Below are 18,809 nucleotides of genomic sequence, written 5' to 3' on the forward strand. Positions count from 1 at the left end.
GCAGATTCTTTACCAACCGAGCTATCAGAAGACTTTTAGATATTTGTAATATCTAAAGATTATTCAAAGAATAATTTTTTGTTTGGTTTTTGCTTTAGTCCAGATTCACTGTGATTAACCTGTCTTACTGGTATCGTGAGGACCTATGTAATGTTTGCTGAATCCCAAATGTGATCTAAATTAGTGCTCTCTGCATAAAATCTAGTTCTGGCTTTGTCTATGACCTGGATGTTTTCAGTTCTAATACCATAGTATCTTTTCTGTGGCCTCCACAATACTTTGAAAGCTATGTCATAAGCTTTGATACCGTCCCCTCTAAAAAAATCTTCAGTCACTCTGAGGTGAAAAACATACATTGACTATTAAATACAACTTGAGAATTCCTTTAAAAATTTGTGCAAATGCCAATACATTTAAAAAATAGGGTTAAAATCAGGTTATATTAGACCAAACACACCTTAGATTGCTAGAGTTTCACAGTGACATTTTGGTCATCAACTGCAGCCATTATCTGGGGATAAATCAATTTTCAGCAGCTGTGGATGGCTATTTGAGTGTAGAGCAGAGCAGCTTAACTGTGGAAGCATGTTATAAGTTAAAAGGCCAGAGTCCTGCTGACTGCACATAAGGAATTTTTTTTTTAAGGCAAAACCATAACACAACGCTGCCTGACTCAGAAGGCATCAGGCCACTCTTGTTAATTCATCCAACCTAATAGCTGGTTTGAAATGCTTTCTTTTTTAGCTCCCTTGTTAAGGATGGTGCATATTATAGAAACTTGTCTAGATCACCCCTTTTTTTGTTCTTTTGGTAAATAATTCTCTTTAGAGGTTCAGTTAGTGCTTCTGGCAATGGCAGAACTAGCACTTTTACGGTCTTTTAATCTCTGAAAAAGATTGTCCTTGGTTTCTTTAAAAGGTCAGTATCAGGTACAGAGTTTTCAACTGTAAGCAGAATGGTGCTGTACTAAATACAAAGGTTTGCAACAAATTAAAATAAAGGTGACCAATTTACCCCAGTGATACATTAACTTATTTATAACCTACAGTTTGTCATCTTTTTACCTTTATTTTTCTCACTTGACACAATAGTAGCATGTTTTCTAAGTTTCAGACTCGGAGTTAGGGAGTAAAATAATTTGCTATGTTGTGTTTTATTTTAAGTTTCTATATTGGTATATCTAGAAAACAGATGATGGACAGAGAAGAAAGGAAGGGTCTTTATAGAAAAAATAGCTTTCTGAATTAATTTGGAAATTATATATACAAATCCAAGTGTGCATCAATTGTGATTTATTAATAGGTTTACTTTTCACCGAGTAGTGCAGCCTGTATAACCTCAAATGCTTGAGATAATGTACAAAGATGCTTTATATTCTGTAGGGTGATGTAATCTAATATGGACCAGTTACTGTTGTTGAAGTTGGAATACTGATTCTGTCAGAGTGCAGGGAATATTCATTGTAAGTAATCCCTGCCATTGACGACATGACATAGTTGTGGTCTGAGGCTTGTAGTGGGATAATTTCAATAGTCATCAGTCAAGAAAAAAAAGGATTTGAAATATCTGGCACATTTTTAGTGCTCCACCCAAATGTTAAATGTAATGATAAATTATTTATGTAATTTTATATTGCAGTTCAGTTCAGTTCAGTCACTCAGTCGTGTCTGACTCTTTGCGACCCTATGAATTGCAGCACGCCAGGCCTCCCTGTCCATCACCAACTCCCGGAGGTTACCCAGATTCATGTCCATTGAGTTGGTGATGCCATCCAGCCATCTCATCCTCTGTTGTCCCCTTCTCCTCCTGCCCCCAAACCCTCCCAGCATCAGAGTCTTTTCCAATGAATCAACTCTTCACATGAGGTGGCCAAAGTATTGGAGTTTCAGCTTCAGCATCGGTCCTTCCAGTGAACATCCAGGACTGATCTCCTTTACGATGGACTGGTTGGAGCTCCTTGCAGTCCAAGGGACTCTCAAGAGTCTTCTCCAACATCACAGTTCAAAAGCATCAATTCTTTGGTGCTCAGCTTTCTTTACAGTCCAACTCTCACATCCATACATGACTACTGGAAAAACCATAGACGGACCTTTGTTGGCAAAGTAATGTCTCTGCTTTTTAATATGCTATCTAAGTTGGTCAAAACTTTCTTTCAAAGGAGTAAGCATCTTTTAATTTCATGGCTGCAATCACCATCTGCAGTGATTTTGGAGCCCCCGGAAATAGTCTGCCACTGTTTCCACTGTTTCCCCATTTAATTCCCATGAAGTGATGGGACCAGATGCCATGATCTTCGTTTTCTGAATGTTGAGCTTTAAGCCAACTTTTTCACTCTCCTCTTTCACTTTCATCAAGAGGCTTTTTAGTTTCTCTTCACTTTCTGTCATAAGGGTGGTGTCATCTGCATATCTAAGGTTACTGATATTTCTCCCAGCAATCTTGATTCCAGCTTGTGCTTCTTCTAGCCCAGCGTTTCTCATGATGTACTCCGCATATAAGTTAAATAAGCAGGGTGACAATATACAGCCTTGACATACTCCTTTTCCTATTTGGAACCAGTCTGTTGTTCCATGTCCAGTTCTAACTGTTGCTTCCTGACCTGCATATAGGTTTCTCAAGAGGCAGGTCATGTGGTTTGGTATTCCCATCTCTTTCAGAATTTTCCACAGTTTATTGTGACCCACACAGTCAAAGGCTTTGGCATAGTCAATAAAGCAGAAATAGATGATTTTTTGGACCTCTCTTGCTTTTTTGATGATCCATCAGATGTTGGCAATTTGATCTCTAGTTCCTCTGCCTTTTCTAAAACCAGCTTGAACATCTGAACGTTCATGGTTCACATATTGCTGAAGCCTGGCTTGGAGAATTTTGAGCATTACTTTACTAGCATGCAAGATTTTATATTTAATTAATGGTAATTATATATGATTATAATTTGAAAGAAAGGAAAGAAGGGAAAAAAAGTTGTTTATATGGGCTAAATATGCTTGCTGGAAATTTTCGTTTGACTGATTCCAGTGTTAAACTGGAGCTTCCCAGGTGGCTCAGTGGTCAAGAATCCACCTGCACTACAGGATCCTCAGCTTCAGTCTCTGGGTGGGGAAGATCCCTGGTAGAAGGCAATGGCAACTCACTCCAGTATTCTTGCCTGGGAAATCCCATGGGCAGAAGAGTCTGATGGCCTACAATCCATGGGGTTGCAAAAGAGTCAGACACAGCTTTGTGACTAAACAACAATGTTAAATTGAAATTTTAAAAATATATAAATATCACAACAAATTCAGCTTCCATACATCTTGGGCACATGTTAACTTTTTAAAAATCACTGAGGTAAATTAGTGTAAATTCCTGAAATAAGGATTATTTGGTGATTCTAAATATTCTTGTGGAAACAGCAGAATCTGAGAGAGACTGAATCTAAGTGCTATTATTTTTAAATTACAGGCAAAATTAAAGAGCATATAGATTCATTTTTAAAGTGTATTTTAAGTTCACAAATGTGTACTTTTAGTAAGAACCAGTGAAAATAGTGATATCAGTTTAAATTATTGGTCAATAAGCACAATTCTTGGTTGAAGGCTCTCTTTTAAAATCCACAGCAATGCCCTTTATGCACTCTGTGGTAAAATCTTGAACTCAAAAATCTTGAAAAATTTCCTGGGAAAATACTCGATCTTTTTATCAGAGATTGAAGGAAATATGGAGGGTCCTAATAACTGTTCTTCAAATGAAAAATGCACCTTAATAATAATAACAACCAACATCCATTAATACCTAACTCATTGGCTGACACTTAGTGTTCAGTAAAACGTTGTAGTGCAAGTTTGATCAAAATTCCTATTCTATAGATGAGGAAACTGAGTCAGAGAGAGTGTAAATGTTTTAGCTATGGCCATAGGACAAATAACTAATGATTCGGGGACTGCTGGTTGTCCCCCAATGTCCACTCTCCTCTTCTCCTTTCAGTAATAAAACCCCTAAATTTAGATTAGGCACATGGCTTAAAGCCCAGCTAGAGACTCGCATTTCCCATCCTCTCTCCAAGTTAGTTATAGCTAGCCATGATAGCTATAACTATCATGGAGAGCTGGGGAGGGAGTCGTGAAGGGGGAGAAGTTTCCACACAGTAGGAAATCCTCTCACAGGCGGGTCTTTGGGGAGTTTTGGACTCTCAGAGGCAACATAACTGGGGGTGGAGGGGAGGAACCCACAGAATAGGTACCTACTGCAACTGCCATGATACTTCATTTTTTGTTAATAGTTTTGAACTAGAGTATGGTTGCAACCTCTGAGTCTTATCTTTAAAGAGACTAGACCTTACTTGGGCACATGTCTGAAAGCTGTGTGTTCAGTAGGACAAAGCAACATAATGCAAGGAGCCTGAGAGGCTAATAGTGCCAAACCACAAAGCCAGACCAGGACACCTTGCCAGACTTTCACATGAAAGAAAAATAAGCAGAGAGGTGGTTCCAAGATGGCAGAGGAATAGGATGGGGAGACCACTTTCTCCCCCACAAATTCATCAAAAGATCATCTGAATGCTGAGCAGTTTCCACAAAACAACTTGTGAACGCTGGCAGAAGACACCAGGCACCCAGAAAGCCAGCCCATTCTCTTCAAAAGGAGGGAAGACAAAATATAAAAGACAAAAACAGAGAGAAAAGATTTAGGGATGGAGAGCTGGGGAGGGAGTTGTGAAGGAGGAGACGTTTCCACACAGTAGGAAACCCTCTCACAGGCGGGTCTTTGGGGAGTTTTGGAATCTCAGAGGGCAACATAACCAGGGGGTGGGCGGGAAACCCCCAGAATAGGCACCTACTGCAAGTGCCAGGAGAGAAGTAACCCAAACGCTTGCGCCTGTCACCAGCAGGTGGGGGCGGGGCAGGGAGGTGCGGGCTGCATCATTGGGCCTTAGGGTAAGGACCAGGCCTGAGGACCATCTGAGGGAGCTAACGTGAGCTAGCAACTCAAACCAGGGGATCACCCGAGATACCAAAAAAAACCTTTCCCCCCCAAAGGCTCTAATGCAGCACGGTGACCCCTGGTGCGCTCACAGAACAAAGGATTGAGCGAATGCCAAAGGAGAGCTAGCTGGCTGTGTTTAGGCCCCACCCCACCCCACCCCCTGGGGGCAGAGAGGCAGGCATGCTGTGAGAAGGCAAGGGGCAGCTGCAATCTCAGCTCCAGAGAGGGCATCTTCCCCCAAACTGAGCAGATGCCCAGTTGCTAACCATGTCTTCCCGGGATCCTGGACAGTTGACATCTGCCAGGAGTGTTGCAGCCTGAGGTCAGCTCCCCAGAAGAGACACACGGCACACCTGGGAACCCAGGAAACTGAGTGGCCGGGACTGGGGAGGTGATTAAGATGCATGGCCCACCTGGGGCAGGGTGCTTGCCAAGTACCGGGTCGCCTGAGCTGCTCGTACCTGGGAAAGGGCACAAAACACACAGCCAGTCCCGGTCTGTGCCCTTGCAGAGTACCTGAGAACCTGAGTGGCTTAGTCCTGGGAAGTGCATGAAATGCAGGGCCCACTTGAGACAGTGCCCTTGCAGAGCATCCTGGAGCCTGAGTAGTGTAGACCTGGGAAGCACACACCGCTTGGGCTGTGCAAACCCAGTGTGGCCCACACACTGTGAGCACTCCCCATACATGCCGGCGGTATTTGTATGCAGTGTCCCTCCCTCCCCACACCACACCTGAACCAGTGAGCCTAAATAAGTGATCACCTTTGCCCCTTTGTGTCAGGGTAGAAATTGGACTCTGAAGAGACTTGCAAACAGAGGAAGCCAAAATAAAGAAGAGGGAACCTCTCTGGAAGTGTTAGGTGCAACAGATTAAAACCCTGCAGTTAACACTGACTGCGCCTTGGAAGGGGACCTATAGACCTTGAGAACAAGTACAAGCTGGAACAAGGAATTATTTGACACTGAACTGACCCCACATTGCCCACAACAGCTCCAGACAAATACCTAGATATATTTCTACAATTATCGCTTTTTAATTTTTAAAAAAAATTTAAGTGTTTTATGACTCCTTTAATTTTCATTTTTATAACCTAGTACCTTGCAAAAAAGACCCATTTTTTAAAGCAAATTTCATATTTACATATTTTTTAATTTTTGTGATTGATTTCATTTTGTATTTTTTATATTGTATTTTTGAGAATCTAACCTCTATTTTAGATTTTTAATCATTGGTTTTTGATATTTGTTATCAATTTTGTACCTTTAAGAATCTAATCTTCAGTCTCCATTTTCACTTAGGATTTGATTACTGGTTTGATTGCTCTCTCCCCTTTTGACTCTCCCTTTGCTCCCCTAGGTCACCTCTATCTCCTTCCTCCCCCTTCTCTACTCTACTTAACTGTGAACCTCTCTGGGTGTTCCAGGCTATGGAGAACACTTAGGGAACTGATTACCGGCTAGACCGCTCTCTCCCCTTTTGACTCCCTCTCTTCTCCTCCAGGTCACCTCTATCCCCATCCTCCCTCTTCTTTTCTGTATGTAATTCTGTGAATCTCTCTGGGTGTTCCTTGCTGTGGAGAATTGTTTCACCATTAACCTAAATGTTTTATCATCTGTGCTGTCTTGAGGCTACTGTAAGAGAAGGACTGAAAGCCAGAGGCAGGAGGCTTAACTCCAAAATTTGAGAACATCAGAGAACTCCTGATTCCAGGGAACATTAATAGACAAGAGCTCACCCCAAAGTCTCCATACCTACCCTGAAACCAAGCTCCACCCAAGAGCCAATGAGTTCTAGAGCAAGACACACCATCCTAATTCTCCAGCAAAACAGGAACACAACCCTGAGCATTAAAAGACAGGCTGCCCGAAATCATGCCAAACCCACTGACACCCCAAAACTCACTACTAGACACTTCATTGCACTCCAGAAAGAAGAGATACTGCTCCAACCACCAGAGCACAGACACAAGCTAGCCTAACCAGGAAACCTTGACAAGCCACCTGTCCAACCCCACCCACAGGGAGCAGACTCCACGATAAAGAGGAACCATGAGCTTCCAGCCTACAGAAACGGCACCCCAAACACAGTAATCTAAACAAAATGAAAACGCAGAGAAATATTCAGCGGGTAAAGGGCCATGATAAATACCCACCAAACCAAACCAAAGAGGAGATAGAAAGTCTACCTGAAAAAGAATTCAGCATAATAGTAAAGATGATCCAAAATCTTGAAAACAAAATGGAGTTACAGATAAATAGACTAGAGACAAGGATTGAGAAGATGCAAGAAATGTTTAAGAAGGACCTAGAAGAAATAAAGAAGAGTCAGTCAATAATGAGTAATGCAATAACTGAGATCCAAAGCACTCTGGAGGGAACCAACTGTAGAATAACTGAGGCAGAAGAGAGGATAAGCGAGGTGGAAGATAGAATGGTGGAAATAAATGAAGCAGAGAGAAAAAAAAAATTAAAAGAAATGAGGACAACCTCAGAGACCTCTGGGACAATGTTAAACCTCCCAACATTCGAATCATAGGTATTCCAGAAGATGACAAAAAGAAAGGCCATGAGAAAATACTTGAGGAGATAACAATTGGAAACTTCCCTAAATTGGAGAAGGAAATAGTCACCCAAGTCCAAGAAACCCAGAGAGTCCCAAACAGGATAAACCCAAGGAGAAACACCCCAAGACACATATTAATCAAACTACCGAAGTTCAAACACAAAGAGAAAATATTAAAAGCAGCAAGGGTAAAGCAACAAATAACACACAAGGAGATCCCCATAAAGTTGATCTTTCAAAAGAAACTCTTAAGGCCAGAAGGGAATGGCAGGACATACTTAAAGTGATGAAAGAGAAAAACCTACAACCCAGATACCTATACCCAGCAAGGGTCCCATTCAAATATGAAGGACAAATCAAATGCTTTACAGACAAGCAAAAGCTGAGAGAATTCAGCACCACCAAAGCACCTCTTCAGCAAATGCTAAAGGATCTTCTCTAGACAGGAAACACAGAAGAGGTTTATAAAATCAAACCCCAAACAGCAAAATAAATGGCAGTGGGATTATACTTATCAATAATTATCTTAAATGTAAATGGGTTGAATGCCCCAACCAAAAGACAAAGACTGGCCTAACGGATACAAAAACAAGACCCCTATATATGCTGTCTACAAGAGACACACCTCAAACCGAGGGACACATACAGACTGAAAGTGAAGGGCTGGAAAAAGATATTTCATGCAAATAGAGACCAAAAGAAAGCAGGAGTAGCAATACTCATATCACATAAAAATAGACCTTGAAATAAAGACCATGAAAAGAGACACAGAAGGACACTACATAATGATCAAAGAATCAATCCAAGAAGAAGATATAACAGTTATAAATATATATGCACCCAACATAGGATCACCACAATATGTAAGGCAAATGCTAACAAGTATGAAAGGGGAAATTAACAATAACACAATAATAGTGGGAGACTTTAATACCCCACTCACACCTACGGATAGATCAGCTAAACAGAAAATTAGCAAGGAAACACAAGTTTGAAATGATACAATGGAGCAGTTAGACCTAATTGATATCTATAGGGCATTTAACCCCAAAACAATGAATTTCACCTTTTTCTCAAGTGCACATGGAACACTCTACTGGATAGATCACATCCTGGGCCATAAATCTAGCCTTGGTAAATTAAAAAAAAAAAATTGAAATTATTTCAAGCATCTTTTCTGATCACAATGCAGTAAGATTAGATATCAACTACAGGGAAAAACTATTAAAACTACAAACATATGGAGGCTAAACAACATGCTTCTGAATAACCAACAGATCATGGAAGAAATCAAAAAGGAAATCAAAATATGCATAGAAATGAATGAAAATGAAAACATAACAACCCAAAACCTATGGGATTCAATAAAAGCAGTGATAAGAGGAAGGTTCCATAGCAATACAATCTTACCTCAAGAAACAAGAGAAATATCAAATAAAAAACCTAACTTTACACGTAAAGCTACTAGAAAAAGGAGAAATAAAGAACCCCAAAGTTAGTAGAAGGAAAGAAATCATAAAAATAAGAACAGAAATAAATGAAAAAGAAACAAAGGAGACTATAGCAAAAATCAACAGAACTAAAAGCTGGTCCTTTGAGAAGATAAATAAAATAGACTCATCACAAAAAAAGGGAGAAAAATCAAATCAATAAAATTAAAAGTTAAAATGGAGAGATCACAACAGACAACACAGCAATACAAAGGATCATGAGAGACCACTCTCAGCAACTATATGCCAATAAAATGGACAACTTGGAAGAAATGGACAAATTCTTAGAAAAGTATAACTTTCCAAAACTGAACGAGGAAGAAATAGAAAATCTTAACAGACCCATCACAAGCACAGAAATCGAAACTGTAATCAAAAATCTTCCAACAAACAAAAGCCCAGGACCAGATGGCTTCACAGGTGAATTCTACCAAAATTTTAGAGAAGAGCTAACAACTATCCTACTTAAACTCTTCCAGAAAATTGCAGAGGAAGGTAGACTCCCAAACTCATTCTATGCTGCCACCATCACCCTAATACCAAAACCAGGCAAAGATGCCACAAAAAAAGAAAACTACAGACTGCTATCACTGATGAACACAGATGCAAAAATCCTCAAAACCGTTCTAGCACGAAGGATTCCACAAGATTTTAAAACAGATCATACATCATGACCAAGTGGGCTTTATCCCAGGGATGCAAGGATTATTCAATGTTTGCAAATCAATCAATGTGATATTAACACCATATTAACAAATTGAAAGATAAAAACCATATGATTATCTTAATCAGTTCAGTTCAGTTCAGTCGCTCAGTCATGTCCGACTCTGCGACCCCATGAATCGCAGCACGCCAGGCCTCCCTGTCCATCACCAACTCCCGGAGTTCACTCAGATTCACGTCCATCGAGTCAGTGATGCCATCCAGTCATCTCATCCTCGGTCGTCCCCTTCTCCTTCTGCCCCCAATCCCTCCCAGCATCAGAGTCTTTTCCAATGAAACAACTCTTCACATGAGGTGGCCAAAGTACCGGAGTTTCAGCTTTAACATCATTCCTTCCAAAGAATACCGAGGGCTGATCTCCTTCAGAATGGACTGGTTGGATCTCCTTGCAGTCCAAGGGACTCTCAAGAGTCTTCTCCAACACCACAGTTCAAAAGCATCAATTAAAGACAGGAAAAAAACAAGGGTGCCCACTCTCACCACTACTATTCAACATAGTTTTGGCAGTCTTAGCCAGAGCAATCAGAGAAGAAAAATAAATAAAAGGAATCCAGATTGGAAAAGAAGTAAAACTCTCACTGTTTGCAGATGACATGATCCTCTATATAGAAAACCCTAAAGACACCACCAGAAAATTACTAGAATTAATCAATGAATATAGTAAAGTTGTAGGATATAAAATGAATACCCAGAAATCCCTTTCATTCCTATACACTAACAGGGAGAAAACAGAAAAAGAAATTAAGGAAATGATCCTGTTCACCACTGCAACGAAAAGAATAAAATAATTAGGAATACATTTACCTAAAGAAACAAAAGACCTATATATGGAAAACTATAAAACACTGATGTAAGAAATCAAAGATGACACAAATTGATGGATAAATACACCATGTTCATGGACTGGAAAAATTAACATAGTGAAAATGAGTATACTACACAAAGCAATCTATAGATTCAATGCAATCCCTATCAAGCTACCAATGGTATTTTTCAGAGAACTAGAACAAATAATTTCACAATTTGTATGGAAAAACAAAAAACCTTGAATAGCCAATCTATCTTGAGAAAGAAGAATGGAGCTGGAGGAATCAACCTGCCTGACTTCAGACTATACTACAAAGCTGCAGTCATCAAGACAATATGGTACTGGCACAAAGACAGAAATATAAATCAATGGAACAAAATAGAAAGCCCAGAGATAAATCCATGCACCTATGGATACCTTATCTTTGACAAAGGAGGCAAAAATATACAGTGGAGAAAAGACAATCTCTTTAACAAGTGGTGCTGGGAAAACTGGTTAACATCCTGTAAAAGAATGAAACTAGAACATTTTCTAACACCATACACAAAAATAAACTCAAAATGGATTAAAGATCTAAATGTAAGACCAGAAACTATAAAACTCCTAGAGAAAAACATAGGAAGAACACTCTTTGATATAAATCACAGCAAGATCCTCCATGGCCCACCTCCCAGTGTAATGGAAATAAAATAAACAAATGGGACCTAATTAAACTTAAAAACTTTTGCACAACGAATGAAGGTGAAAAGGCAGCCTTCAGAATGGGAGAATATAATAGCAAATGAAAGAACTGACAAAGAATTAATCTCAAAAATATACAAGCAGCTCATGCAGCTCAACAAAAATAAATGACCCAATCAAAAAATGGGCCAAAGAATTAAACAGACATTTCTCCAAAGAAGACATACAGATGGCTAACAAACACATGAAAAATGCTCAACATCTCTCATTATCAGAGAAATGCAAATTAAAACCACAGTGAGGTACCATCTCACGCTGGTCAGAATGGCCATCATCAAAAAGTCTACAAACAATAAATGCTGAAGAGGGTGTGGGGAAAAGGGAACCCTCTTAAACTGTTAGTGGGAATGCAAACTAGTATAGCCACTATGGAGAATAGTGTGGAGATTCCTTAAGAAACTGGAAATAGAAGTGCCTTACAACACAGCAATCCCACTGCTGGGCACACACACTGAGAAAACCAGAAGTGAAAGAGACATGTGTACCCCAGTGTTCATCGCAGCACTGTTTACAATAGCCAGGACATGGAAGCAACCTAGATGTTCATTGGCAGACAAATGGATAAGAAAGCTGTGGTACATATACACCATGGAATATTACTCAGCTATAAAAAAGAACACATTTGAGTTAGTTCTAATGAGGTGGATGAAACTGTAGCCTATTATACAGACTGAAGTAAGTCAGAAAGAAAAACGCCAATACAGTATATTAATACATATATATGGAATTAGAAAGATGGTAACGGTTACCCTATATTCAGACAGCAAGAGACACAGATGTGAAAAACAGACTTTTGGACTCTGTGGGAGAAGGCGAGAGTGGGATGATTTGAGAGAGTAGCATTGAGACATGCATATATGTGAAACAGATGACCAGTCCAGTTCGATGCATGAGACAGGGCACTCAAAGCTGGTGCACTGGGACAACCCTGCGGGATGGGATGGGGAGGGAGGGGGAAGGGGGGTTCAGAATGAAGGACACATGTATACCCATGGCTGATTCATGTCAATGTATGGCAAAACCACCACAATATTGTAAAGTAATTAGCCTCCAATTAAAAGAAATATTTTTTTAAATGGGAGAAATAAGCCATCTGAATTGTCTTTTATATTTAAAAATATACACTTATTTATTGAGCTGTGCCAGGTCTCAGCTGGGGCATGCGGGCTCTAGTTCCCTTACTAGGGAATGAATGCAGCCCCCTGCAAGGGGAGCACAAAATTTTAGCCACTGAACTCCCAGGGAAGTCCCTTTTTTATACTTTTAAATTTAGGGTTCTCCCCTTATTTTCCCTCTCTCTCAGCAATCTGATAGGTATCCTAACTACTATGCATTGAGTTTCAAATTCAGATCAGTCTGAATCCAGAGCCCAAGCTCTTAAGCGTTATAACACAATCAATGAAAATGTTTGTTTATTAGGATTATCAAGGTCATTTTTGATGTAGGATTTTTTTCAGTTAGTAATTTATGTCTCTAGGAATGTTGGATCAACTAACTTTGACAAAGAAAACCAAATAGAAGAGATATATGGAAGGAAAAACTGCGTCCTACTAATTCTTTTCCTGAATTGATATTCCCCAAATACTTTGAATTGTTAATCAAAATACCCATCATTTATAGGTCCATTTTGATAGTGATGACTGATGTACAGAATTTTCTCGACAAGATTATCTTTTTTAAAACATCACATGTAATGGCTTTCTTTATATGTACATCAGAAAAAATAAACAATTTAAATGCTACTGGCTGAGGTGTTGAAGTGGTTTGTTATGTTTTAAAAAGTTGGTTTGTAATTGTATTCATTAGAACAGGTGTGTGTGTGTGCTCAGTAGTGACCGACCCTTTGTGACTCCATGGACTGAAGCCCGCCAGGCTCCTCTATCCATGAGATTTTCCAGGCAGGAATACCCAGGGGATCTTCCCCATCCCTTTTCAGGGACTGAACCCATGTTTCCTGCATTGGCAGGTGGATTCTTTACCACTGTGCCACCTAGGAAGCCCAGTAAAACAGAATTCTACATCAAATCTAAGGTGTGATGATTATTACTATGTAAAATGTTGTCTTATTACTATATTTCTAACAGCCACAATCTTGCTAACAGCTGGGCGAGCATAATACTGTAACCATATGACAGAAAAGAACAAATCAACAGCAATTTGTTGACCAGTATTTCACTTTCATGCATTGGAGAAGGGAATGGCAACCCACTCCAGTGTTCTTGCCTGGAGAATCCCAGGGACAGGGGAGCCTGGGGGGCTGACGCCTATGGGGTTGCACAGAGTCAGACACGACTGAAGTGACTTAGCATTAGCATTCAAACATAAATATATAAATATACCCCATTTTGTTTTCTTGTTCTTCTATGATAGATATTTGGATTTGTTCTAGTTTCCTGATATAATTAATAAATGTGCATGTGCTCAGTCATGTCTGACTCTACAACCCCAGGGAATGGAGACCACCAGCCTCCTCCGTCCATGGGATTTCCCAGGAAAGAATCCTGGAGTGAGTTGCCATTTCCTCCTCCAGGGGATCTTCTCAATGGAGGGATCGAACCTGCCACCTGGGAAGCCTATAGTGAATGAAGCTATTATAAAGATTCTAGTAAATCTTTTTGTGAGTTTATATTTTCATAACTTCCTACATTCCCAGCATCAGTGAATAAGTTCCAATTGCACTATATTCTTAGCAACATTAAGTTTATCAGTCTATTTTCATATTAGCCAACCTAGTAAATGTTTTAACTAATGACAAGTAATGATGTTGAGCATCTTTCTCATACTGATGCCGTTCATATCTCTTCTTTTTAGAAGTACCAGTTCAAAATCAACTTTCCATTTTTTAATGGTGGTTTGTCTTTTTATAATTGAGTTACAGAAGTTCATTATATATTCTAGACACAAGTCTTTTGCCAGCTTTATATTTTGCAAATAATTTTGTTCTTTGTAATAGTGATTATACTGATGAGCAGAGATTTTAATTTTTAATATTTAATGGTGGGATACTTTTTCTTATTTAAGAAATCTCTGCCTATACTAAAATCATAAAATTATTCTACTGGTTTTATATATAGTTCTATGTTGGGCAAATTTTTGTGTGGAGGGTGTAGTAGGCGTTGATACTGTTTTCAGTATGTTAAACTATTTTTCCCTTGTGAATGTTAGTCGCTCAGTCATGTCCGACTCTGTGATCATTATCGTTTGTTAAAAAGGCTTTTTTTTTCATTGATTTGACTTGGGATCTTACATTGTGAATCTAATTCTGTTCTCTATATTCTGTTCTGTTGCCCTATTAATAGTTAGATGTCTTCATATCAGCATTATGTTGCTTGATAATGGTAGTTTTATAATAAGGTCTTAAAATTAGACAGTGTGTGTACTCCAACTCTATCCTCCTTTTCAAGATCTTCTTGGCTACTTTAGGATATTTGCATTTTCATGTGAATTTAGAAATTATTTGTCAATTTATTGACTCACATAAAACTTTTGGGGATTTTTGGTGGAGCTTGCATTCAATTTTGGAGAAGGCAGTGGCAACCCATTCCAGTACTCTTGCCTGGAAAATCCCATGGACAGAGGAGCCTGGTAGGCTGCAGTTCATGGGGTCACTAGGAGTCGGACACGACTGAGTGACTTCACTTCCACTTTTCACTTTCATGCATTGGAGAAGGAAATGGCAACCCACTCCAGTGGTCTTGCCTGGAGAATCCCAGGGACGGGGGAGCCTGGTGGGCTGCCGTCTCTGGGGTAGCACAGAGTCGGACATGACTGAAGTGACTTAGCAGCAGTAGCAGCAGCATTCAATCTACAAATCAATTTGAAAAAAATTGATATCTCAACAATATTGTCTTCCAATTAATAAGAATGATATATCTTTCATTAATTTAGGTCTCATATTATCAGAGGTGATTAGAAAACATCTCTCTTTTATTTTCTAAAATTTATTTATTTATTTTTGCCACACCAAACAGCTTGTGGACCCAGTTCCCCAGTCAGGGATTGAATCTGGGCCACGGCAGTGAAAGCCCCGAGTCCTAACAAGTAGGCCACCAGGAAATTCCCTAGAAAGCATCTCATGAAATAACAAATCCACGAATTTAGTTCTAGGTGTTTTTCTTACACGTAACATATGGGCTTTCTAGACCTTAACTGAGAAGTCAAGTTGCTGAGCAAGGTCTCCTAGGTTGGTGATAACTTATAGGGTTACCATTCAGCAATAAAGTTCACATGAAAAGATTGCCTCTAGGTATTTTGGAGTCTTCTTCCCTGCATTCCCAGGTTAGTCTTTAGCCAAGGTCTATATTTTAGATCCCCAGTATTCTGAAAATTCTGGCCACTTTAGCTGACTTGAACTCTCGTGTCTGAATCTGAAGCTCAACAAGACTGGTACTCAATTTAGACTGAACAACCCTGTGCACGAGAGCAATAGATTATTTCCAGGCAGAAGCCAGAATGGTGGCAATAATTACTTCAAAGTTTACAGTGTTGCATTGCCTATTGTTTAATGCCAAAAATAGCTGCTGCATATATTTTTATCTAGTTTTAGGGATTTTTCCTTTTGTAAGAAGGCAAATCAAGTAACAGTTATTGTCAAGACTGAAAGTGGAAATTCATAAATGTTTTGTCATAGCACTCTGACCCCCATATTTTTGGGATTCTTACGGAGGCTTCATCACCTAGGCATGATAGACTATTAATTCCATTTCTGGCCTTTATCCTCTCTTTAGAGAATGGGGCATGAGGATAAAAATTCCAATCTTCTAATCATCTCTTGGTCTTTCTGATGACTAGTTCCTATCCAGGAGCCCACCAAAACTCAGCTCATTAGAACAAAAGATATTGTTATCACCCAGGGAATTCCAAAGGATTTAGGAACTCTGTGTCAGGAACCAGGGTCAAAGACCACATACTAGAACAATGACATAATGACTGACATCATTCTCCATTCCATTTTTATTATTGATGTTTTTGTCAGATTTTATTTTATGAAGATTTTCCCTCAGTAGACATTAAAATCAAAGATCTTTTCTGATTACTCTCTTATGTTCTTATTTCCTTAAAAGAACTCCTATTTCTGGGCAGAAACAGTTTTGGAGCAATAATTATGATTCTTTTTTTCTCACCTCTTACTTCTCAAGAGAAGGAAGAATTGAAATCTAACTCTTAATGTGTTCCATATTTGGACCCTTCTGGCATAAAGTTAGAAGCTGCTTCTTAACCCAAACTGTACTAAAAATGTAATAAATGAACCTATTCATCCCTATTGCTTGTGAAGCATACAGGTGACTGTAAATAAATTGATTTTAAAATAAACCTAATCAAATTACAAACATAGTGGAGAAGCATATTCCTGTCTCACAAAGAGGGAGGGTGGTATTGTGCTGAACAGATTTTCTACAAGGAAAGTCTCATGTAATTAACGTGACTCTGGCCCTTTAACTTTTAACATGCTTCCCCAATTAAGCTTTCAAGGCCTTGAACTATAATATCTGGCCACAGCAGTTAGAAATTGATTTATACTGGAAGATCATTGGAGCTTCTGACCTCTCTGTTAGGGAATTTTATTTAGCTTTTTGGTTATTTGTCTCTTTTTTTGCCCCAGAAGGAGGGTGGAAAAGAAATGATATAAATATTTGCATATGTTCTAAGAGGAGCTTTCACTATTTCAGTCTTCTTTTTTAGACTTATGTAATTGTACTCAGTCATTATTCTGTGAATGTAGAACTATAGCTATTTAATGGTATAAGCATTTACAAAATCATAAATAAAGCACAGAAAATTTAGAGTTAGCTTATCTCATAAAATTAAAATAATGCAGTGGATACTTGCTTACATGATAAGAAATTTTATTTCAGCCCAAATCCTCATGTAATTTACTATTACTATGATTTGGGTTGTTGTAACATTTCTAAAATTAATGTTTAAGTATTCATCTAATAATAGGTGGAAATGATCATCAAATGCAATTCTGTTTTGAGATGTGCTAAATAGATCGTCACCATGGGTACAGGACCTGTATGGTCTGTTCCACTGGCATATTATTTTTTCCCCATTTTAAAAAGAGTTTGCAAGACTTACATAAGTCAGAGACATGTCTGCTTTTTTAAGGAGTTGAAGACTAGCCTGTACAGTCTTGACTCTGCTGGAGACCACCTCCTTGCACACACTACCTCATGTTTAAATGTGAGACTTGCCTTTCTTTGTCTGGGTCCTGGCATGTCGTGGCCCCACGGGACAAGGAGACCTCTCTGGCACTCTTTTGCTAGCGCTGCATTTTTCTTCTGTCCCACCCTCCCCCACCCGCCCTTGGTCCCAGCAGTTGTAACAAACCACAGGTGTTTCAAACTCTAAATTGGAATTGGATGTTGGATTAAAAAAAAAAAAAAACTCATGATAATTACACAGCTGTTTTAAATTGTGGTTAAGTGGCCGAAAACTGCCAAGAAACCCCACCCACATTCATTACTGTCTAAACGAAAAGGACGTGTATACAGTGATTATGAGGTTTCGTGTGAATCCCCCAAGCCATAAAGCAGACTTTCCTAATTGTCAGCTGGACTGTGCAGGGCTTGTTTAAAATAATTAGAGTGCAGCAGCAGCTTCAGCAGCAAACCTCGTTTTCCTTTTTTTTTCTCTCCAAACCTCAGTGCAGGTTTTTATATCAGATACTATCAGCTTCCTGTTCATTTTGACACTATCATTCTGCCAGTGTGGAAAATGGGAAAGGGGTGGGGGATGGCAAGAATTATCCTTAATGTACACAAATAGTGCAGCCCGCAAAGTCAGGAAGATCCAGCCCCTTGTGTGAGATGGATGGAAGCAATTCAGCAAACAAATCTAAACTGGGAGGAGAAAAATGTGATTCTCTTATTTTTTTCAAGAGGGATAGCTGAAATCTTTCTTAATTACCGCTTATTCCAATGACAGAATTGTAATTTATCATTTAGTTGTAATTTGACATATGTTCACACCTTTGCCATTTCCAATTTCCTCCTTCATTCTAATTGTCTGCTCCACTCGCCTGTCATGCGCTCCTCTTGGGATTAATTCGAGCTGTCTGTCTGCACCAGGCTACCAGCACACTTGGGGCTGCGGAGAGCGTGACAGTGTCAATGTGCACACAGTTTATCTAAGGCATTACCCAGCCATCACACTCCCGGAGCCTCTCTTCCCTCACTGTTTACTGTTTATTCCACTTTGCATTTGTGACTTTTCCGTGTTTTATTAGACTCTAATTATGCTCTTGGCTGTCAGCTGTAAAGAGAGAAAATGTTACGTTAATTACAGTGGAGGGGGAGGTGCTTGGGATCGGTAATAAATGGACCGGTAGATGTCTCCCTCTGTCTCGAAAATCCATGCATGATTTAAATACTCTTGCAGTTCCACTTTGGTGTGGGTCCTTGGTAGATACCTATACTCAAACACAAATATGCAGATGTTCAAGCTAATGAGCCTTTTGTGTGCAAAACCATTTTCCCCCGGTTAAAAATTCTCATCTAAGACTAGGTACATTGGCATT

This window comes from Oryx dammah, unplaced genomic scaffold (assembly GCF_014754425.2).
Source record: "Oryx dammah isolate SB20612 unplaced genomic scaffold, SCBI_Odam_1.1 HiC_scaffold_3, whole genome shotgun sequence".
Classification (NCBI taxonomy): domain Eukaryota; kingdom Metazoa; phylum Chordata; class Mammalia; order Artiodactyla; family Bovidae; genus Oryx; species Oryx dammah.